This window comes from Crocodylus siamensis, chromosome 3, assembly GCF_052110815.1.
Source record: "Crocodylus siamensis isolate JL-2025a chromosome 3, ASM5211081v1, whole genome shotgun sequence".
Classification (NCBI taxonomy): Eukaryota; Metazoa; Chordata; order Crocodylia; family Crocodylidae; genus Crocodylus; species Crocodylus siamensis.
In genome coordinates this window covers 101,426,302-101,451,822 of record NC_143397.1, presented here as the reverse complement: position 1 = coordinate 101,451,822, position 25,521 = coordinate 101,426,302, and the positions used below count along the sequence as shown (strand labels likewise).

At 43.3% G+C, this 25,521-nt stretch overlaps 1 protein-coding gene across 2 annotated transcripts in view; it reads right to left on the bottom strand.

The window, feature by feature from the left end:
• The window catches only part of PLPPR1 (phospholipid phosphatase related 1), a 261,329-nt gene that overhangs the window by 193,579 nt on the left and 42,229 nt on the right, over positions 1-25,521 (bottom strand). The window lies entirely within an intron of this gene.

Here is a 25,521-nt window from a genome sequence, read left to right as displayed (position 1 = left end):
GATTTCACTTGATCATACTGAACCGTTATGCTCTGGCACATTGCCCAAAATGTATTCATTATGAATCAACTATACGGTGTTCTGCCAAAGTCTAGCATTCTTAAGTAAATGCTGGAAGGCACTGAGGAATCTGCAGTCTTACGAGAACTTGTTTCTTATTGTACTGTTAGAGGTTTTCAGGAACTCCTAAAACCAAAGCACTGAGATTCCTTAATAAGGCACATAAATTTGAGCTTTATTAATTATGTCTGTACTACGTAAGTGCGCACGTGGTAATGACTACATTCTCCACTTTCTGTCAGGGCACGCTCCAAGCTCAAGCGTACAGTCTGGAAACAAGGTATTAGTGCAGATCTCTTGTTCAGCTGTTCTGTAGTCCTGATTACACTGAAGAAGCTCCACATGTCATAACTGTCAACAAATTGTTGGATTTCTTTCACCTTCTTGTCCCAAAATGTGTTTCTGACTCTTCAAATCTTCCTCTGGACTTCAGCTTTAAACCATCAAAAAGTTCCCAGCTTCTGACTGGATGTAGGATGGTTTTGCCAGTCAGAAAGTTTTTGTCTTCTGATCAAGGAGTCTGATCTCAGTGTTGTTCTCATCAAACCAGTCCTGATGGCCTCAGGTGATAAAGCCAATTGATTCTGTGCAATCTTCATGTGGATAGACTCTTTCAATGCTTGTCAATCTTCTCAACACAAAAGTGTTATTATTTTCAATCCAATGGCTGGCAGGTTTCTTATTGAGATGTGTTTGGAGGGCTTTGTAGTGTCTAGGGCAGGGATAGGGAACGTCTGGCCCATGAGCCATAGCCAGTCGGCCGGGGACTCCATTTCCTAGCTGCACCTGCCCACCTGGCTTGCAGCAGTGACAGCCTGTCTGGAGCCGGGGCAGAGCCATGATCCCCTGTGTGTGTGCGCGCCCCTTTCCAGAGCACACAGGCTACAGACCACATTTCCTGAGCAAACTGCCCCCGTCCCACATTTCCGGCAGCTCCGGAGCAGCCCCATGTGCTGCACTGCACTGCTATGCTGCATGCATTGCCAGCATGGCTGAGGTCTCCCTGGAGGCCAGCACAAGCCATGGGAGGAGGGGCAGCTGGGAAATGGACTCCCCGGCCGACCAGTGGACCGGAGGCTCGTCATCCCTGGTCTAGGGTTCTGAAGGCATTTGATGTTGTACTGTCTTCAGACTGATTTTGGTTGCTTTCAATGTTTCAGTGTAATCCTGATGGATGCAACTGATCTCGCTAACCGATGACTGGTCCAACCATTATCAACTCCTCTCATGACATGCACGATATCTTTTCAATCACATGCTCTTACGATGACGTAGGCAAGGAGGTGCCGTTATTTTGAGCAGGAGTGTTGCCATGTTATTTTGTACCCATCACACTGTCTGGGGATATTGTTAGTAATGAGAAAGGTCATGCTCTGCACATTTACTGAGTAAAGGGATGCCATTGGAATTGGTCTTGTCCACTCCTTCCTTCCCAATGGTGCCCTTCCACATGTTAAAGTCCCATCCAACTTTTGCACTGAAGTCTCCACGGAGGATGATCTTGTCCTCTTTGGGGACGATATTCAGGATTTCATCAAAGTCAGCATAAAACTGTTCATTCTGTTCTTCCTTCGCATTGAGTGTTAGGGCATATGTACTGATGACAGTACCAAATGAATTATTGGTCATTCGGTGGCAGAGGTTCATGAGACACTCATTAAAGTGATAGGGAATTCAGTCATTCAGCTGACAATCTGGTTCCAAATTCTTGTAGACTCATCCCACTTAGCTGGCAGTATACACCTCAAAAACAACAAGTCCATCAAAAACCACTGAACAAGCACTACCAAAAGCTCCTGAACTGAGAATCAATGGTGACTAATGAACCATTGAATCCATCCTGCAGCACTCGGTAAAGGAAGCACTTGCCAGCCCACTAATCTCTGAAAAAGCCCACCAAGTGATAAAACACATGAAGAACAACAAAGTATCTGGCCCTGATGACATACCAAATGAGGTCTTCAAAGCTGGTGGGGAAACGATGACCAACAAGCTCCATACACTGTTCCTTAAAATCTGAAACACTGAAATTCCTACGGACCTAAGAAATGCCAATATTGTCACCATTTTTAAAAGGGAGATGAGTCTGACTGTGGAAACTATTAAGGGATCACCCTCCTCTCCATCACAGGTAAGATCTTTGCTTGAATTCTGCAGAATCTACTGCTCCCTCTTGCTGATGAAATCCTTCTCAAATTTCAGCGTGGCTTCAGACCATCAAGAATGGGTGATTTTTGTGGCCCACCAGATCCTGGAAAAATGATGAGAACACCACAAGAAATTGTACATGGCCTTTATCAATTTGACCAAAACTTTTCACACTTAACTGTGAGGCTCTATGGAAGATCTTGTTGAAGTCTGGCTGCCCAGGAAAATTTATCACCATCCTAAGACTCCTTCATGACCATCCTATGCAGTGATTCCACTATGGAGCTTGGCCATTCGAACTGACACCAAGCAGGTCTGCATGATCACACCAATTCTGTTTTCCATCTTTCTTGCAGTCATCAAGATGCTCATCTATGACTGACTGCCACGTGACATCAGCATTGAGTACAGGATGGATGGGAACCTTTCTAATCTTCCCTGCCTCTACGTCAAAACACTGGCCTTGATTGTGGAATTTCAGTATGCTGAAGATTGTGCACATACTGAGGAGGACCTATAAGTGGCCTTTAACGGCTTCTCTCATGCATACCAGTGCCTGGGACTGACCCTTAGAATTGGAAAAACAAAGGTGCTTCACCAGCCTGCTCTGGGCCAATTAACTCCCCCAGCAAAGAGTCGCATTGACAGAGAGGAGCTGGAGAATGTTGAATACTTTATATACCTTGGCAGCCATCTCTCAAAGAATGTCAACATCGACAAGAAGATCCAATATAGGATCCAACGTGTCAGCTCTGCCTTTGGAAAACTGTAACATCAGGTGTTCAACAATCACAACATCAGGATTCAAACAAAGCTCCTATTACACAAGGCTGTGGTAACCCCAACTCTCCTCTGTAACTGGTAAGCTTGGGTGACCTACAGGGACCACCTTAAAAGCCTGGAATGCCTTCAGTAGCACTACCTCTGGAAGATGCTTGGCATAAAACTGGGAGGATTGTTGCACAAATGCCAGTGTCTTCATCAACACCAACGCCACCAGCATGGAGCCATTGACTATTCAACTACAGTGGGCAGGGTATTGTGTGCACGTCTGATGTACATTTATCAAAACTACTGCTATTGCCAAGGACGCAGGGGCCAAAGGAAACACTACAAGGACACCCTGAAGGCAGACATTATGTGTGGTATTGACACCACAAATTAGGAAAAACTAGCCTGGGACAGGGCTATAGCAATGCCTTGTGAGAGCAGGTATATCTTCACCTCAGAGGCAGAAAAATGACAGAAATGGAAGGAAAGGAAACAAGCCCAAGAAATCTGCAGTCCAACACTGCTTTTAACCACCACCTGCACCATCTGCCAGAGAGTCTGTGCCTCTAGGATCAGCAGACTCATCTACAACCCGTAATTTGACCCAAAGGAGTGATCGCCCTTGACCGTGAGGGACTGCCATCACTACCAACACCACCAAGTCCTGATTAAGGCTATAACAGAGTATTACAAATATATTTTAACTGTCCCCACTCACCCAGACTACTACTGGAGTGAGGGCCACATATACAGATTGATGAGATGACTGGAGCTTTGGCTAACAGTGCTTTGTTTTTTAGCTCCAGAAGTAGAAGCGCCTGCTTTAAGATGCAAAAGGTCAAACCTTTTACAGGTTTAACACTGCCACCCTAGGACATGGCATCACCATATGCTTCATTCTAAACCATTAGGACAAAACTCTAAATTTACAAAATCAGTCACCTAAGCATATATGGAAAATTCCTGTATAGGTTTGCTACTCCCTTTCTTTTTTTAAATCTTAAAACATGAACTCTAAAAATGTCTTCTCACACAGGCAAACTGAAAAAAGGGCACCTTTCAGATAGTCAGCTTCTTGCTAATGGAAAACAGCCACTTGTTCTACTTCTTCCTTCTCCTCCTTTTCTTCCCAATGGCCAATCAGCACTTACAGCACTATGGCACTATTTGTGTCCATCATGAACAAACTCCTGCCAATCCTGTCCTATATTAAATACAGGCCTCTTCTTATGTTGTCTGTCAACTGCTGGCAAGGCCTACCTCAAGGATGTTGTCCTGTCAACTGATGATAATAGATATTCATGATGCTTCTTGATTCCTCTACTCTCACCACATAGCTGATGCATGCTAACCGCTGTGTGTACACACTTGTGTTGAGGGGCTGTGCCATGTTATTTCTTAGTCCTTCACTGCTTTTCTGCCTGCTTTTTCACCTCACTGGGTCATTCACTGGTCCAACCATCTTCCTGAGGATATTATTTTCAAAGCAAATCCGTTTCTGTTTTGGGGTCATGACCGTTCAGGGTCATGCACCAAGTCTCATTCCCATAAATCACTACAGGTCTATACTACAGGTGTAATAATGGTGTTGTAGAGCTGCAATTTTATTCTTCTGGTTAGTATCTTAGGCCTAAGTAGTTTACTGCAGCTGTTTTATTTCCACTTTGGATCCTTGTAATAATTTCCCTGCTCACCTTGGTATCAGTCAATCATGATCCAAAATACTTGAATTTTTGGACCTTCTGGAAGCTATTGTTTCCCATATAAAGGTCATGTTTTGCTCTTCCAGTTCTGTTCTTGAGTGACTGTGGGAGGGTGGTTCCGAGGTAGCCACCCCTCCCTGCGTCGGGACCGCCTCCCGCTGGCTAAGGGTCTCTCACCTGTGGTCACACGCGTCCGACTCTCCTGCCATGACTTTGATTGCAATCCGGTTCAGTTTTAGAATGTCCAGCACGTGCCAGTCCAGAAGTGAGACTCCTCCCGTTCACGGGGTCCTGTCGATGAGGGCTCCACCTCCCCTACACCCTCACCTGTACCGCCAGGATGCTGACTGCCGATCTGGGCTGGTCATTTGTCAGAATAACGCTCAATACGTCCGTAAAAGAAATGCAAAGGTCAACACAAAGTTCACAGCCAGGGATTCCCTAGAGCGAGGGACGGCTTGGTCTCTCAGCCACCTTCCACGATATTACCCTGTATGCTGGGGTGCTGGCACCCTTTCTCTGGCTCTCTTTGAGCTCTTCAGCCCTCCCCAGGGCTTCCGGAGGCCACTCAGTCCTCCTGATTATGGGCGAGGCAGTTTCACCGTCTGTGAGTGCCCCCGTATTACCGTATATACGGTTCCCAGCTCTTGCCGGGTCTAGCCGCTCCCGGCCGCATCAAACAGTCTGCAGCCTCACTGGGCTGCTTGACTTGGCTCCCATGCCCCGCTGGGGTTTACCCTTACCCCAGAAGGTCCTGCTGCGTCTCAGGACGGCTCGCATCTGCCTGCGTGTGCTCCCGCCGGCATTGGCTCCTCCTCTGCCTTCTTCTGGTTCCCCTCTGCTTGCCGCCAGTGCCTCCTTTATGTCGGCCCTCTCCGTCCGGGCCCCACCTTCCTCTCTGCACCTGGCAGAGGCACGAGTTTGTCCCATGCTCTCAGTCTGAGAGCGGGGCTTGAATGTGATTGCTTCGGGGTGGGAAGCTTCGGAGCCTGTCGACTCCTTCCCTCCTTCACAGTGACCTCCATGTATTTGGTCTTTTTACTGCTCACTGTATGCCCTACTCTCTTGGCTGTACATTCTAAAATATTATACATTCTACATAGAGTCCTTTAGTGTAGTGGCATATGATGTCCAAGTCATCTGCATACCCAAAGATATTGTGCAATGTTTTAAGTAGGACCCCTTCTTTAATTTCAATCACCAATCTAACAACTCATTCCAACACCAGTTTGAATAATAGCGGGGAAAGTACACCACCTTGTCTCAGACCCATTGTAAAGCCAAAGGCATTAAAAAGTTTTCCTTCTACTTTAACTCCCCCTTTTGTGTCTGTCAGACACACCTTAAGCACTTTATGAGCTTATTATGAAATCCAAATGTTACCACTATGTTCCAAAAGCTCTGTCTAAACATACTGTTTTAAGTCTCTTCAAAGTCTATGAACAAATATCCAAGTCATACTCTCAGCACTTTTCTACACACTGTTGTATATAGCAAAGATCTGGTCTATTGTGGATCTGCTTCTGTGAAAAACAAAGTGATAACCTCTTAAGGCACCTGACAGACATTACACTTAAGATGTCATTAGCTGTTTAATCACATTTTTAGTAGTGACCTGGCCATACATTCATTCATGCCTGGCATGGCAGGAAGCACCATTGTTGGGATCCTACATCAGATCCCAGTGCACTCACTTTTAAACTAACAAGGGTCAAGCGTCTGTATTTCCTTCTAGGTAGGGAAAAAGTTCTACTTACACCTATGGATAAAAAGGACTCCTCTTACAACATTTCTTCCCCCATTCAGTGTCCAAGAAGGCCTCAGGCCACAGCACTAATTCTAACCAAACTTACGACCGTACACAGACCTCCAAGATAGGGAATACATTTTAAGAGCCAGCAGAGGAGTACACAGGATGGGGCCAGTATTCAGAGGGTATGTCAAGTTAACAGTATTTCTTCTGCAACCCTTCTAAGATTCACTTGAAAAGCTAACACAAACAAGGACTGCATTATCTTTTCACCTTTCATCTCTGTATCTTGAAGAGAATCCCAGGGATGCAAAGAAAGCCAGTCAGCAGCACTAAGAACCAAAATCAAAGCTGAGATCCTGAAGGTCCACCAGGAGTGGGTGCAGGCCCCTTGGGCTTTCCCACTACATGGATAAGGGCAACCTCTCTCATAAATGAGATTTCTTCACAAGGGGATTGCGGTGACATTTCTCAGGGATTCTATAACTGTAGAGGATTCTCTGCCCCCAGATTCTTGTAAGTGCAAAAATCAGCATTAATTAATATTGGGTTTGTTAGAGCTGACACTATAAATCAGCTCACTGTCCAAGATGTTTGCAATGGTGTTTCTTGGGGAGCTCAATAAAACATGCAGCCACCAATATTCTACTCTTACACCATCATTTCTTTCTTGAAGCTTGGAAACAAATATTCCAGGACTCTTTTTCAGTTGGTGCATACACAAATGCACTCACATTACTAAAGTTGTAAGACAAAATAATTTACTTACAGTGAGAAATGTTCAGGTGTGGGCTTTTGAAATTCCCTTCTTTTTTGCCTAACTGGCAAGTTGCATGACAAATCATCCTGTTTACAACTGAAACTGCACAGTAATTGCCCGTGCAAACACAGATTTGCCATTTCAAACAGTACAAAACCTTCCTGTCCAAATAATCTACGACAACAAACAAAAGAAGACAAAATCAGATATACATAGTTCCAGGAGACTGGGAGAGGGAAATCACAGAGCAGTGGAACTGCACTTTTCTGAGTGTTCCTTATACATCTAAAAAATTGTCCTGTTAGCAAGTCATTAGTTGGCAGACTTGAATGGCTAGAGGATGCTATTTCCTGTTAAGTCAAAGGAAAGAAATATGAAGGTTTCATTTGTCTAGCAAGGCACAGGACTTCAACAGAAAACTCCCTCCCCTCATCCCCTTCATATTTACTTTGCTTTTTACTTAATACGTATGGCTTGTATAAGGGCTGATCCTGCACCATCAAAAGACAACAGGAATTTTGCCACTACCTCGAATAATAAGAGTAAACCAATAATTCTTTTCAACAGGCACAGTATCAGGCTTACAATCTTCTCTGTTGGCCCATGAGTGGGCCCTCTTGTTTAGACACAACAACGCCATTTTAATCCATGTTTATATTATGAAACACTGTATGCTTTCAATTATTACGCAAAAATGTCTATTGATTTGAGAGTTGTCCAAACTCAGGTAGAACTATATTTGGACTTCTCTTTACATGAAGAAATTGTTGGTTTTGATCATTTAAATGATCTGTTTATCTGAATTGACTGGTCATGGCTAGTTCATTTTCCAGTGAAAAATGCAGTTCCATCAAAATCAAAATGTACCACCAAATAGTGTCAAAGTTACTGAAATCTTTCGCAAAGTGAAATGGGGAAGAAGTTTCAACAATATTAAAATATTCCAATTTAACACTGTCCAAACAAAACAATTTTTAAAAGAAATCAAAACAATTTTTTCAAGGTTGTATTATCTTATGGTACAAATTAAAAATTTGTTTTATAAAAATTAAACAACATAATCAATCTGAAACAAACAATTTCTCAGGAATTTCATTCGGGGGAGGGGGGGTCTAAATGTCCAGCTTTTGTTCTGAATATGAACAAAAAAGAAAAATGCAAAAATCTCTAAAATGTTGCAGAATGGATTTCCCATTCTCTCCTCAGCTCTCTGTTCTACACACATTCTCCCCATATAACTGCTGCTTATTAGTTCAATAATTAGAATCAGATTAAGAGCAGATCATCTTATCATTAATATATGGTACAAAATATTGACTAATTTACCTCTTCTTGAGCACGCAGCTATTTGCATCAGTCTTCCCAATTATAAATTACACTAAAAGACTAAGTCAGTCAGTCCTGGTCTGCCTAGCCTAAAAGAGCCACTGTGTTAGTGTGATTAAGGCACACCAGCTTCAGTACGCAACTGCACACAAGAGAGCTGTAGCTAGCATCACATCTTTGACTCCCAACTCAAATGACCAGATACCGACCTACAGTTGAGTCAACTGGTAGAAGCTTCCACAATAAACCCAGAGCAAGGCTCAACTTCATGCATTTGGAGCTGAAGGCAGACAATTTAACCATTTCGTCATCGTGTCCTTAGAGACCTGAACATTTCATTGCAATAGAAAATAACTGGAACTGCAGTTTCAGCTGTCACTTACCAGTACTAAGCATGATTATTTGGAAGCCATTTTATGTACATTTCCAAAGGAATCATCTTTTTGGCTTAATTACAGTTTTGTAAGGACAGCAACAGGAACACAAAAAGCCCACCGCATGTATTTCATTGGTCTCTAAGGGCCCCTCTATAGGTGCAGGTAAAGACGCAATGGGATTTAATGAGTGATCTACACAATTGTACCTCCTGTCATGCCACACTTACATGGCAGAAGGCACAACTGTAGGATCTCACATTAGATCCGACTACATCTTATTGCCTATGCAGGGGAAGCAGGAGCCTGAGCTCCCCTTGCACCGACAAACGAAAAGCTCCCATGGCTGGGGGATGTTGGCAGCTGTGATTCTCCGGCCCCAGGGTTTCACGCACCCCCAGGGAACTGCCTCCCCCCTCCGGGACTCAACTGGTCCTAACAGTTGCTCTGGATGAGCATACCCTCTGTTGTGGGACTCTCAGACCCAGCTGGGCATGGTACACCTCTGTGGCTGAGAGCCCCATCAGCTGGCAAATTAATGTTTGACAGCAACCAGCTATAAAGTTAGTACACATTTCTGAGGTCTAACTTTATATCTGGTTGAAGATTTTTATGGCATGATAACTACTCTGCACTTGTAACTTGTCTCCAAGTTACCACACAATTAACCAGTTAATTGAGCAATACCTGTAACGTGTAGAGGAGGCCTCAGTACTATTATCCCAGCAATCAAATAAATATTTTGACATTCTCCCTGGTTTAAAGTAATAGCAGAAGGGAGCTGTGATAAGGCTTTATGTAATAAACAATATTCTAAAATTTATCACATAAACAAAATAATTTGCTTTGATTTAAAAATATTATGAATTCCTCCTGGTTTTGAAATGGCTCATAAATCAAACTCTATTCTAACCTGCACCAGCATAAATCCAGAGCAACTCCACAGAAGTCATTCCAGATTTATAACAGAGCAGAATTTGGACCCTAAAGTTATATTTACATTGTAGCCAAGTTTAGTTTGTGGCCACAACTAATCAGGGAAAATCCAGAGGGAAAAGTGGGAGCCTGGACAATTTCAGTGGAAGGCCTGCATTCTATAACCGAGAATTCCTGCCCTCAGGCAGAAAAGGAGGTGTGACACACTGGACCCTCTAAATCTCTCCTTACTTCCATGTCGGAGAAGATTCAACCCTATGTAGAAGGCATCTACAAACACAATGCACTGCTTAAGTCCCATGGAGACCCTAGGAAGAGGGCTGAGGATGTTCAGTGACCCTACTCCACTACAGATGGGAAAATGTCATCATAAAGGGAATACATTTGGCTAAAATCAGTGCTGACATCAACTCCCACTGAATTCCTAAGTGTTAAAATTAAATTGTGAATATGATGCCACTATAGTCCAGAGAACTACAGAGGAAAGAGAGGGTCCAAATTATTTCAGTGACTTCAGAAGGACTTTAAAGGATCCAATTGTGGTATAGACAGTCTAAATTTCTTTTTATTCATAAGGCAAAGCCTTTGTCAATGATTTACAAAAAAAACCTACGCTGATCTTATTGTAGGGACATTTTTCCAAGCTATGTACCCAGTAAAGAATTTAGACTTACTCAACTATAAAATACCTCCTGCTTTTTCAGAGTCCCAACTTTCAGCAGAGAATAGTCAATCAGTTTAAAAGTACTAAAAGAGGGCGTGGAAGGAGAGAACAGACTCTGGTGTACTTGTATTCATCTGATGCTAAAATTTTTAATGATCCCAAGGGCTCCACAGAATCAGATCTGAGGGCAGTTCTATGGATGAGGAGCTGTCTTTTTTTGTTGGGTGGAGGGGGTTATACAGCTCTTAACACAGTAAGGTTCTGGTCCATAATTGAATACTCCACAATGAAGACAACAATTGTGCAGGATCAAATTCTGTAATCCATAATACCACAAAACTTCCACTGACCACAATTGAATATTTCTTGATTACAGAACAGAGAATTTGAGAGTCAAATTCCCATAAACTTCAAAGACTGAATTAATACAGAGACCTGCTTTCATTGCAACAGGCATAGATATTAAAATCAGAGGAAAAATGCTTCACTGCCTAAAAATCTAGTTAGTATTATCATGTCAAAAGCAAGCTAAGCTACAAATGCAACAGCACTTCCAGTTTCTTTATTCTGTTCAGATTTTAGTTACCACTCTATAGAGTATGTTCTGTTTTAAAAACCCAAACAAAAAAAACAGCCTGCTCACGGCCAGCTGCAGTCACAGAGAAATATGTCTGCCAAAAAATGTGCATTCAGGTGGTCACATGTATACATGGCCATGAAGCTCAAAGAAACACCCCATTGGGAAATGACCCATTGTGTACTAGATAAAGATGGGCACTTCTGTTTTGCTTAAATTTGAGTGTACTCTGAATATAATCTGAACACTGCCCCAATTCGTTTTCTCCTCTTTTAGCAGTAGGGGAGTAATGTTGGGTTTCACAGAGGTACAGGAGATAGAAAAACAGTGCCTGAAATTCCTCTAACATGGGAGAGACTTAAGTAGACAGCATACATGTCACACAAGCCTCACTTGCTGTTTTTAATGCAAGCATGCATCATAAGGTCTGTACTGGTGGCTGAAGGCAACAGCCCAAGCATATGTCAAGAGCCCTTCTTCACTCCCTCCTGATGCTGTGGGGGAAGGGTGCCTCTTGACAGCAATCTGAAAGGTTAGTGAACCCTGCAAACCTAATAAAACAGCTAGAAAGGCTCTCAGAACTCAATCAGTTGCTGGGTTTGCCAACCCCAATGTTAAAGTACGGTGTGGTATTGTTTTAATAAAGCAGTAGATTACTGTAAAGACAGGCTGTATTGTCAACATATAATACACTGTCAGAGCAAAGCAACACTGATGAAGTAATACACATTCTCCCAGCTTCTTTGTTAGCTGAATGATAGGAGGTGACAGAGTAGAAAAGCTTCCATAGACTGACTATTCTTCCTTTCTTTAGCTATAACAAATCATTCAGCTTCATCTTCCTCAAACACATCAACACAACGAGCCACCCTTTCTTAAATGTATTGAAACATGTCTACTTTTTACCAGGAAGAGGGCAGGGATGCATGCAGGAGGTTGATTTCAAGATCCAGCCAGGTGGAAAGATGAAGGAGTTCTCCGCTTTCAACTTATCACGCATTAGATTTGCGCATATATCACTTCCAGCAAGACAGCTGGGTCTGTTTTGCAATTCAAACATTTTTTTTTTTTTGCATCTCCTGCACAGTATGGGTAATGAAACAAAAATGGAATAAAGGCTGGATCTATGATGGGGACTAGCATCAGTTATTACTTCAGATAAGCCAGCAGTTCCACTGCTATTCCTGTATAATATGAACACAATTTACAGCAAGTCTCCCTGTTCTTTGCTTCCTAGAAAAAGAGAATGTATTTACAATACCACTGCACTTAAGGAGCATTTGTTAAGAGAAGTATAGTAGTCCTTCTACCCTGCAAGATTAAAATAGTATATCATTGCTGTCAACAAGCAGAAAATCCTGCTGTTCTTATGGAAATTCCCTCATTGATACAGGATGCCAGCAGATTTTTTTTTTTGGTGAGCTGAAACATGAGCTATTTCATTATGTTACATACAGGTGACTCAGAGCATGGCTGCTGGATTTAGCTGACTATGCAGAGGGACATCTGGCAGAAATTCTGGACCTTTCATTGAAATCATATACTAGAATCTATTCAGCCTGTTTCTGTTCCCTCTTGTAACTTTACAAGACAGTCCTCTGCAAATGACATTACAGAAGAGCGGGATACAACCCAGAAGTAGGGGAAGGGGGGAAAAGTCTACATGTCCTGCATTTGTGTACACATAGCTGCCCAGACCAATTTAACAGTGCTTGTCTGTGCATTCATAAGACAGAGAGCTCATTACTTAACCCTCTTGGACCAAAATGTGGCTCTGATGGAACATTCAGGCTAGCAGGAATCATTTGCCCTATGTTCAGTAAATATGCTCTTAGTAAGTAAAAGGTAAACTTAGCCTTTAAAAAAACCTCAGGAGACAGTGCTTGCCTTGTCTTTGAATCCTGAGACAATCATAAATATAGGTTATTTAGGAATCAGTGTCTGTCTACGAAGTGGTTTTTAAGTCTCTGACTAGAGCTCAAAAAAAAAAGAAGTATTCAGAATAAATTCAGTGGAGTCTGCACCATGAATCTGATACAGTTACATAGAAACAAAGCATGCCCAAAATTACACTCAGGCAACTTAACTGCTTCTAGCAGGGCACTGTTTGGGTGGAATCAAACCCAGACAGCCAGCAGTAGCCCAGAGCAGCAACCTTTTATTTCCCCCCCATTCCTGATGAATGCCCACCCTTCACTGGACTTTAACAGTCTGCTTTAACCTCTTAATGATAGTTTGAAAGATACATAACTATATAAGGTTCTTTGGGTGGATTTGATATCTTTTATTAGACCAACTTAAACAGCTGGAAACTATTTATACTTGTTTGCCTACGTCCTTAGACCAACACAGTTACAGCCTACACACCTATAACTATATAAAAACTAATATACTATAAGGAATTGTTTATCATTAAAACTACTGGGGAAAAAACATGTCTATTAACAACGCAATCATGATTCTTCCTTGGAGTTCATTAGAAAAGCAACTAGCCTCTAAGTTTATGTAGGCCATGGGTGTCCAACTCATCTGGCCCCACAGGCCAGATGTGGGACTGGTCTACAGGCCAGATCGGGCCAATAGGCCCATGGATCCTGGACTTCCTCCCATTCATTCCATGCCAGAGCTAGCACCTGCAGTGCCTGCTCCAGGATCTGCGCTGCATGCGGCACGCCCTGGAGCAGCTGAGGTTGGCGCTGTGTGTAGCGCAGATCCCAGAATGCCCAGAGCAAGCACCCCATGTAATGCAAGCACCCCGGATTGGCTAGAATCTACCACATATCTGGGATCTGCACCACACATGATGCCCCTGGTGGTCCAGCACTGCACAGCACAAAGTGCCTGCTTCAGCCAGTTTGGGACCCAGTCTGCACGTGGTACCAGTGGGTGCTATGTGCAACGCTGGTCCTGGACCGGCCGGAGCTAGCACCGTGCGAGAGGCACGTCTTAAAGTGCCTGGGGCGAGTACTGTGTAGCACAGTTCCTGCAGTAGTACTATGTGTGGCACACGTCCCAACCCCTTCCCTTGGGGCTAGTAAAGGTCAATTCAGACCCAGGGCAGCACCACAGGCCAGATAACAGGGCTCTGCTGGGCAGATCTGGACCATATGTTTGACACCCCTCCTTTACTGGTATAAAGTGTCAGGATTCCACCGAACTCAGCACAGCCATGACAATTCACAACCAAGGAGGATCTGCTCAATGTCAGTAAACCTTCAGCTAGAATTACTTTCATCTCCCTGCAGCTCACACCACTTTCACTCACAGTTCATTGCATTTCCCTTCCTCAAACATGACAAAGAATGCTTTGCATCCAAAAGCCTGCCAGACTTTATTCCAACCACAATAAAAGATACAACCCCCCAAAATCCTCACTGCTCATATACTTCCTAGACCAGTGAGACTAGTGGTTCTCAACCTCTTTTGTACCAGGACCCATTTGTAAACTTCAATGGCCAGTCCTTGACCCCCTGCCCCCAGTGTGCGTGTGTGTGTGTGTGTGGGGGGGGGGGGGGGGGGGGGGGGGGGGGGAAGGGAAGGGTATTTGAGGGGAGGAGGAAGAGGGAACTCTGACAGCCTGCAAGGGAAACGTCACAGTTCCCATGTTTTTCTTTCTAAAGAAGAAGCGATTTTTAAAGTTTGTTGATCCATTTTTAATGTTTGTTTGCGACCCTTTCATATATTCTTACAACCCATTTTTGGGTTGCAACCCACAGGTTGAAAAACACTGTCCTGGACCAATGTCACTTTAACACTACATTTCCCCTGTTGTTGGCTAACAAGCATTTCTTTTCCTACTATCACCCTAAGTATACATTTTTTAAGCTAGAAAAAAATGAAGGCAGCAAAAAAGGAAGCAAATAATGGCAAAGGTTATGAACCCCATTTGAAATAAGCAGTTATAGACTTGGTTGATTTCTACTTGGATATACTAGTAACAATCTGGAGCTCTGATGGGGTAAATCCAGGGTAAAGAGAAAGCACAATCTGGCCTGAAGTGAGTACTGTGGATTTACATGAGTGCAATGCAAAAGGAAAGTCTACCCTAACACTTCAGTGGACTGTAAATTAGGAGTTTTCAGTCACAACCTGGATTAAATCATGGCAGTATTTTAGGATTAAATTTTCAAAGCTGCCTAAAGGAGTTGGAAAAGCACAATTCCTTTCATGTTAACAGAGACTGGCATCCAAAAACTCTCAGCCTGGAAGCATATATTGTCTAGTTAAGCAGTTAATAAGGACAGGATGTCATACGTGTGATAATATTCATGCTACACTATGAAACGCTGAGTTGTGTTTCTTAAACCCTAAGAGAGGCTCATGTCTGCTATACTGTAAGCGCTAAGCTCCACATAAACAGTGCAGCTCCTGACAAAAACTTGCAGGGATCAAAATAAAGACTACAAAACAAAACAAAGACAGAAACCAGAGGAATAGGGGTACCTACATGTCATCAGTAGCCAGCACTGTGATTTTAGTAGGCATGTGCCCCCAGCTGGGAAAAGTCTTCTCTGACCCAACCAGGTCTGGTCTGCAGAAACGGCAGCACAGCTTCAGGCCGCGCTAGGGGACCTGGCAATGGAACTGACAAAAGCCTGGCCGTTTTCCAGGTAGCCTGTCTCTGACCCAATTTCTGCTCAGTGTTGAAAGATCAGAACACCAAGTTTTGCTCTGAATGCCAATCACCCCACAGGGTTGTTGGCACAGCCAGGAATCACCAGATGCAAGAATATCCTAACCATGCCTCCTTTTGACAGGCCAACCCATCAATGCAGTAACTGGGCATAAAGCAGAAAATCAAGTGGTCGCTATCTACCCAACATTTCTAGGTTTAGAACAGCTTTATGCCTCTCTGATCCTTCCTCATATACCAGGCTCTCTGGGGTCACTAACAGACAATTATTGGTTGAATTTACTTCTGTGTACAAATCTGCAGAGGTTACGTGGCTCTCTCTACGCGTTTGCAACTGTACCTTTGTGTGGAGCTAGTAGGAATGTGCCAATGGAACATTTTTTGGAAGGAAATGTTCTTGTTGACACTCAAAAGATAGGTTAGACAAAATCTCTTTTAAAAAGTTCTAAAAATTGAGACATCCTATTCTTACATGTCAAAATGAAAAAGTATATTTCAATCAAGTGGTCTTTTTTACTATGACATTTTAGTTCATTTGACTTGAAAGAAGGAAAAACACTGAAAAAGTTCAAAACTGAAACAAAGCATATCAGTTGATAAAATATGACTTTCATTATCAGTTTAAGGAAAATAAACGATCTGGAGTTTTTCCTTGCTTTAGGACAAGAAAAATATTGCAGTCTAGAAAGCTTTTGCAGGATAGGAATGCTATTTCCTGCCCAGCTCTACAGCTGATCCTAAGTCAACTTCTAGATATCAAGATAACCATTTAACATGATGTCTGGGAGCAAATTCAAAGCAGTGTCAATTGGAGACCCTTCATAATTTATTTCCTGTGTTGGGGTAGGAGAGTCAGTGCATCCCACAGCACAACAAGTTACTACTACCTCATAGCCTGCTGGAGGAAGCTTGGAACATTTTAGTTTGGGGTGGAAATTCCAGGACAAAACACTGTGGAATGACACGTATCCTACCTCTACAGGTAGAGGACTGAGGAAGGGAAGGACTGGATAGGCAGACCTGTAATTAGACCTTAGTAAACAATTCTTGGGATAATAAGGAAGTCCTCTTCCATAGCTGTGTTGATTCTGCAGACCTGGCATTAGTGGTTTTTCAAACAAAGGCCTTTGCACTTCTTCCCATATATTTTGGATCAACTCACTATAAAAAGTCCCCCAAACCATTTATTAACATCTTTAAACCTCTCTTTTGTAATGGTGCCTAGAAAGGAACTTAACAGTGGTTAGGTCACTAAACTGCTGAAGCCAATGACTATTACTGAGAGCTCTTATCTATAGCCCAGCCCACAAGACACAAACACTTCTGTTGCAAAGACAACACTTGCGCAACACCCACAACAATGATCTAAAAACTGCATTCACCCAACAAGCTCTCTGTCAGAGAAATGGACTGCAACTTTGAATTAGCTACACAAAAACCCAACATAAACCTACTACAATGCCAAAAGACCCCAGGGATATGCAGCTGATGGGGACTGTGAGATCCCAGTCCATCCTAGAACCTATAAGAGAGGTCATCAAGTAATTACAACCTTTGGAGAAGTCTACCAAACTCGGGGCCTTTCTCTCAACATTGAGAAGACTAAAGTGCTCTATCAGCCTTGAATGGGCCACAAATGTGAACCCCCCCCGACTCCCTAAATTAGCATTGAGGGAAAGAACTTGGAGATAGTCAAGCATTTTCCATACTTCAGTAGCCACTGCTCTCAGAGAATGAACACTGATGAGGAGATCCAGCACGCAAGTGCCTCCTTTGGGAAACCAGTTCAGTGCGTCTTTATTCATCATGATCTCCAGAAGGACACCAAGATTCAGGACTACATTTGTAGTCATCATCCCCACTCTCCTCCACAGATGTGAAACACGGGTGACGTACCATCATCATCACAAGGGCCTGAAGAGGCACTGCTAACAAAATCTCCAGAAAATCCTCCACATTAAATGGTAAGATCGCTGCACAGACATCTGAAGCTACGTTAACAGCATTGAGATGATGCTCCTCAAGCACCAACTTCACTGGACCAGACACTGTGTGCAGATGCCAGACACTACTCCTAAAACAAGTGCTCTATTCCCAGCTTAGTAATGACCTGAGATCTTGTACTCTAATTATGAACTCTACCGCTAACTGCCATCCTGGTGTAGACAAGAACATGTACATGACAGCAGAATCCTGTATTTTCCTACTACACATGAAATGGTACATTAAAGTTAGTACCAAAACTCCCACCAGTTTCAATGGGATCAGAATTTCATCCCAGCGGCAAAAAAGTTTTCTTATGTTACAAAGGATTTGGCCTTTGATGAAGTAAACTTGTTCAATGTGGCTTAGCCCTCACAGACCAGACCTTAGCTATTAAGGTTCATGTAATTATAAGAGTACTTATGCCTTTGGAACAGGAGAGGCCAGTGTTACCTTTATTAGTAGGGACCTACATAGATTGTGGTTTCATGATTTTCGCGGAAGCTGTGAAAACCGGCAGTTTCCACGATCACCACAAAAATGGCATTTCCCACAATTTTGTACAGAAATCGCCTGAAAAAAAAAAAATAAGTGCTTACCCAAATGCAAAAAAAAAAGCATGGTAATCCCTGCAAGCACAGAGCATGCGACTTGAGAGAGAGCTACCCAGAGGCTTAGCTAGTGATGCCGACTCAGTGAAGGTGCCGGTCAGGAAAACAAAAGGCTTCAGCACCATTTTTAAGTCAGATGCAATGCTGCAGTCTGAAGATGATGAATGAAAAGAAATACAAGAAAGCTACAAACATTTCAACTCAGGATCGTGTAGGAACCTTGCATGCCAATGGTGGCAAGTTATTTTGTTCTTCGTGGAGCATGACTCTGGATGTGTTGAGTTAAAACAACATTGATCAGTATTTAGAGGCCGCATAAAAGCAAAAGACTGCTGCAGAGGCTGAAGGTCAGAGCAAGAAACAAGTGACCATGTCCTTGATCTTTAACAGAACTACTGAAAGCAGTCCGACAAGAAAAGAGGCTAGTGGAGGCGCTACTGGAGCTACTGGTGGCCAACTAGTGGAGACTGATGGATTTGTGCTAGTGGAGGTATTCACACAGCCACCAACGTTCCTTTGGAGAAATCTGATAATCCTAAATTAAAGGACTATGTGACAGAGTGGCCTGGGGTGAAAATAACCGCATGCACACCCTTCCCCTCACTTGGAAGGGGTACGGGATCCTCTGGGCCGGAGCAGGGCCCCAAGAGCAGGGCTGGCCGGCTCGGAGCTGGGTCTCACTTCTGGCTGCACCGGGGAGAGCAGCTCAGTCAGGAACCAGGGGTGGGGACACTTGCTGGGGCGAGCCAGACTCTCATGTGGGGGCAGAGCCAGCCAGGCATGTCTCCCCTGATGACAGGCAGCAAGCAGGCTGCTGCAGGCACAGTTATTAACCCTGCAGGGAGCACAAGCTACAGCTGTGCAGCAGAGCTGAAACTGGATTGGCAATGGCAATCAGATGGACTCCTTAAGAAGCCCCAGCAGTTGAGCCACAGGGGAACACAGACAGCAGCATATGCGGATCAACAGACATGTGAGGAGCAGCAGAGCTGCTCACCTTTCATCACGCTAATTCGTAATGGACTGCCAGGTATCCCCGGGGCAAAACCCAGCACCTCTGAGCACAGAGCAAGGCATGTGTGAGACTCTATGAAAGGCTGACTATGATTATTTGATAAGGACTGAAGGCTGTGCAGCAATATCTGCACAGAGGCTGAGGCGGGCATGCATGGGTCAGAGGAGCTCCCAGTTTGTTCCCTAATACCCAAAATCTGATGCAGCCAGCAATATGAGAGAGAGCAGCCCATGTGGGTTCCCCACTTAAAATGATGGGATAACCCCTGGAAAAACCATCACCTCCCTAATCTGTATTACACCAAAGTTGTGGTGGGTGAAATTGCAAGTACCGGGATGCCCTAATCTTCTGAGGGGCAAAAGCAGATGGAGACTATGTTGTGCAGAGTCGACTACATATAACCACCAAGATGCCTTCTTCTTTAAAAAGAAGAAAGTTGAAGATGGCTCGGTCACAGACTATTTGACTACGTGTGCCAAATGCTAGATGTTTCCTGTGTGAACAAGCTTCACCAAGATCATCTACCAGGAGTAACTGCTTCACATGTTCAGGTCAACTGATATTCTGCCAGTGCAGATTTTGTAAATCTCGACTGTAGCAGACAAAGCAACAGATGCCCAACATAACTATGTTCTGCATATCTTGTTAGTACCTGGGACCTGGACAGACTATCAACTTCCAGCTTTTCAAACAGAGCTGGTTCACCTCATATATGTGACATTTTCTACCATGGCACAAGCTCTAGTGAAGGCTGTTATAAACTATGGCTTAGAATTTAACAAGACCCCAGCATTTCTGTCTGATAATGCAATGTAGATGTGCAAAGTTTGCTCTGATGTGCTGCATGGAATGAGGCCTGATGCAATTCATGTCACAAGTTATACACGCATCCTTTCTTTAATAAGTGACATCTGGTGCACATTTTCCTGATGTGGATAGCCTGGTTTCCTCTTTTATAAAAGTGTTCAGACAGACACTGTCCAAGCCATAGGCTTCGATACAGCAAGTCCATTGCCAATCAAAGCAGGGCTCTACATGCTAGTGTATCACTTCCACCAGAGCCAGTGCTTACAAGGTGGAATTTGTGGTTTAACATAGTTCATTACCTTGCTGTGACCATTGGGCTTCGAGCATCCGTTCTCGAACAGCCTTCGCCCAGGTGGTGGGCGTCGGGCGTTCTCTAGGTTGGCGTCTTTGGCCAAGCAAGTGTCTCCTCCATGACTCGCCTTCCCCGCCCTCTCCTGCCATGACTTGTTGGTTCTTCAGTGGACGGGGTCGGCCATCTGGTTTGCTCGGTGGCCCGCAGTTCGCCCAGAGGTCATTCACAGGGCTCCGCCACCCCTACACCCCGGCCTCACTCCACCTCATGTGCGTTGTTCCTCCGTTGGCCTCAGCCCCTTCTCTGGAGTCGCGCCCTTCTGCCGGCCACCTGCTACGACTGTTCGCCAAAACGGGACCTGTCCTCTCAGTTCCGCCCCTACCACGCCTTTCTTATTCTTCCAGGCCCTTCTCCCAGGGAAACAAAGAAAATCTCCGAGGCTCTCCCCTCAGCCCTGATACACAGGGAAACTCAAAAAGGTGTCCCCTCCTCAACCCCTTCACATGGGGGAAACAGAAAGACAAATCAAAGGAACCTTAAATGCAGGGCCACTCCTTGGCATGACTACATGCCCCTTCTTCACTTCTCTCCCCACCCCCCCATTCCAGCTCAGGGACTCTCCTCCTGTCATTGGTGGTCCCTGGGATTTCCTCCCGCTCCACCGCTGCCCTGGCCGAAAATGGCAGCGATACCTGCCCCAATTGTGACCACCCCAGGGCTCCTCTCAGGGTACTTCCATCCAGCATGTTTTCCCTCTTGCCCTGGCCGCTCTGACACTCCCACCTGGGATCCTGCCGAGTCTCCAGTTTGTCCCTGGATCCTCATTCGGGTCTGGGGTCCCTGCTGCCTGACAGCCTTCTGTCCCTGGCTCTCAGCGGGTCACCCTGCTCCCATCCACTCCCGGTTCGCCGGGTTCTATAAGACCCATGGTAGGGGTCTCCTCCCTTCCACAGGCCAGCTGGGGTCCTTTTTCCCCACCTCTCCCTCTCTGCAGCATCAGCCGCCGTTTTTATCTTTGCCAGCCGGCACTCAGGGCTGACATTACCAGCCAGCATAAACAGGTAGCTGACGAACTGTGCGGACTCTTCCTTCCGCCCCTGCTGTGCTGTGCCTCCTGCTGTGGGTAAGTGCTTGTTGTTATCTTTTGCATGTCCCTTCCTGGGACACATGCAAAAGATATGAAGTAATACTAGAAATTTGTGTGCGAGGAGCTTCAAATCATACCAAGCACATAGTGCATGCTTAAAACTGCACTCTCTCTTAAGACAGGGCGACACTGAAGATCAAGTTAAGTTTGTGGCTGAAAATGTAATATGGTTCATGGAGCTTCTAACATGGTTTGAAAGTCAGCAGGCTTTGATCCACCAAGCACACCACAAGCTGGCCCAGCTTATGAAATCCAAAGACACATGACATCACAATGACTTTCAAACTATCAACATAAAAACTAGAGGAGACAAGAACTGTTCCAGGCAATAACTATAAAGTTGAATCAGTATTACAAGTACTATCAGTCACTACCACCACAGTTTAAACAATTGTCTGCCTCCTTTTTTTTAAGTGCTGTTCATATTTTTTACCCCAATCTGGTGCCTTTTCTGAGTTTTGATCTTCAACTATTGAAATCAACCCCTGGATGACAGAAAGGGCATGACAAGAAACATGCTGCTTATGTGAACTTTGTCAAAGAGCACCAGATGTCTTTGATCAGAAACAGACTTCCAAAACAGTCATAGTCAGTTTCCACATCTCTACAACTTGACAAAACACTGCCTTACTAATCCAAACCAATTCAGTGGATACAGAATGTGCCAGCTCAGTGTATGGATGAGTGTGCATAGTGGAGAGACACAGGATGTCAGCTGCAACTGCTGGTAGGTGCTGCATGCTAGCATTTAACAACTAACATGATTTATTTCCCTCAAGGTTAGTATTATTTATTACTGCTAAACTTTTTGTAGAAAACTAATAATAAATTATGATACTAGTTACAATTCACATCATGTATAAATTTATATTCTTATTATATTTCAATTTAGATCTGAATGTAAAACTTAGATTTATAATAATGCAGTAATTTGATATCTCTGTGGCCTTTGCTACTTAATTATGCTGCAGTTTTTACCTCTTGGACAAATCAGCAATAAGAGGTGGGGCTACTGGGTCCCCTTGGCCAATTAGTGACGAGGAGGGGGCTCACCATGAAGACTGTGAAACTGGCTCTGTGCACAGAGAGCAGCTTGCGAAAATCCCTTTGTCTCACCGCAGTTTAGGTACCTCCCTATTATTAGCTACGTCTGTTAGGCCAATTCACTGATCCCTTAAGCAAGTGGTTTTCAACCTTTTTTTTTTTTAATTTGTGGACCTCTAAAAAATTCTGAATGGAGATGCAGGCCCCTTTGAAAATTTTCAATGAAAATGAAGACACCTTTGAATTTAAGTGGGGGTTATTCCCATACTTTTTGATTGATCATAGTCATCTTCTACAAACCCCTCAGACATAGTCTGTGGACCTCAGGGGTCTACGGATCACAGGTTGAAAGCCACTGCCTTAGGAGGTTGCTACTTTTCAAGAGCTCCAGAGCAGCAGACAGGAGTGGAGAGGAGGAGACAAAAATACTTTGTAGAACTCTTAGAAATCCTGAAGGAGGGCCTTTGATCCTGGAGACTGACAAACTTTCCAGAGGCCATAGACTTAAAAGTTTGTTAAACAACTTCTGTCATTTCCTTTTGTTCTTGATTCAGCTTCCTGAAGAGTTAAAAGCCAACTTGCTCTTCAAAAATATTCCAAATACCTTTGATGGGTGAGGTGACATTGCTTGCAAGGACAGAACTAATCACTAATTAGAATTTCCATGTATGGAATCACTAAGGCAAACATACTTGTTTTTTACTGTCCCTTTTATTCCTGTTAGCTAGAAACACGTCTTTAAAAAAAACAAACTAAAAATGTCTTTTAAAAAAATGTCTCTTAAAAAAACCCCATGAGGATACCTTCAATGCAGATAGAATCATGCTACTCAATTTTGTTTAATTTCACAAAAGAACTGTGCATTTATACGAGAAAACGAAGAGTAATAGGAGCTATTTGTGCACAGTAGAAGACAAAATTTGACCCTGTATGATTTCGCTGTCTAGAGAACTGCCTGTAAATTTCCCTGCAACAAACAAAGCAACAGCTGTTATGATATTCCTCATTTGACCTTGTGCTCTCTGAGGCTTAGAAAGCTTGTATTACTCTGATAGATTCTGGGTGAAATCAATGGCAAGACTCCATCTGACATCAATAGAACCAAGACTTCACCTTAAATATTCACACTATAGCACTGTACCTTCCTTACCTCCTAATAGCACTGTTTTTAGAACTAAGGAGCTGTTTAGCCCATTGATAGTTAGGGTTGTGTTCATGACAACTCTTTACTCAACATTAAGAAAAAGAGTCCACAACGCAAGCGCGTAGAGAACCTCGTTTAAACACAATAATAGGGAATAAACAAAAGGTCAAGCAAGCCCCAGTAGATCAGATGGCACAAATTCAAGACAAACCCATCTCCCAAGCCAAACTTAGCAGGGTACTAAAAGCAAGCTGTACAAATAAACTACTCACATGCCTAATTATGGTAAAGAAAAAGAACATTAAAATGACATCACCTTATATAGCATGTTCTTCTGCTCCATAAATATGTAAAATATATAGAGTCGCTTTTTCAATGAAGTATTTAAACCCATACAGAACATTAAACATGTGCCAGTGTGCCACTGTCTTTTCCACAGGACTCAAGAAAGGGCTTTAAATTAAACTATGTGCTTAAGTGCTTTGCTAAGTCAGGGCCATACTTTGCATATGAAATTTTATGCAACTGTGCAGAAATAAGGATAATTATTTTCATTATGCAGTAGGATCTTATTTCATACACATAAAAGTGCCCATACATGGGTGTATTTAAAAAAAGAAAAAAAACCCAACTGTTTCTTTTCACAGGCTTACTCCTGTCAAATGAAAGTTATTGGGCCTGGTTCTCCTTCAGATCCAAACTGTTCACCTTCAACTGGTTATTACGCTGCAGCCTATCACTAAAAAATATGATACAAACACAAAAAGGGAACACATGGACCAAAAGCCTATCAATAAAGATTGGGCATGACAAGGCCTGGCTTGGGATTGGTGAGCAAGAGTGGGTGACCAGTACTTACTTCATAAGATTACCATGCCTGCACAGAATATTTATATTTCTTAAGACTGGGAATTTTGGGAGAAGAAAAAAAAGCATTAGCAGTTGCTAAGTTCCAACCCAGTTTTAACTGTATTTGCCATAGCAACAAGCCAATCTTAGTATGATTATCACTAATGCTAATTAATAATGCTCTTAGCAGTAAGGAACTTATCAGGTATGTGTAAAATAAAAATTTGTAGGGCGAGATGTTAAAATAGGCATTGCAACTCTGGTGATAGTATAGAGAGTATCTGACGGTCATCATTAGAAGCCCAGATCAGGGAAGAGATACAATAACAGGCACTTGGTTGACATCCTGACTGTCATCACTCCACAGAATGATGGTGGAGAGAGGAACTTCTTGCATCTTATTGTAATTTTTTCATCTTCAGATTTGCACTTACAATATTTATTTGGGTTTTTAATGAAGACCTGCATTTTAGTTACTAGCTACCCTTTGCTGACTGCTGTCAACATAATACTTCTGCAGTCCCTAGTGTAGACCTAACAAAACACTAGGTTTAAAAACGTAAGAGATGCAATACTGGGTAAGACCACAAATCCATTGAGCCCTGTATTCTGTATCTCACAGTGGCACAGAGGATACTAAGGGAAGAGTATCTCAACTGATCTATCCCCTACCCCTCTTTCCTTACAGCTTCCAGCATTTAGATTAAATCCACTGGAGAATATAGTACCAGGTAAAAAGAATTATGTGTATATGCATACTGCACCAAACTGTATTCTTTAATAGGCACAGTTTCAACCCATTTAAAGTGAACCATCCAAATCCATATTCACATACCTAATAAAAGAGTTCTGATTTTCGGTGATACTCAACATCTGTAGCTGACTTCTGTAAAACATGAGGATGCTCAGCAACTCTGAGAATCTAAC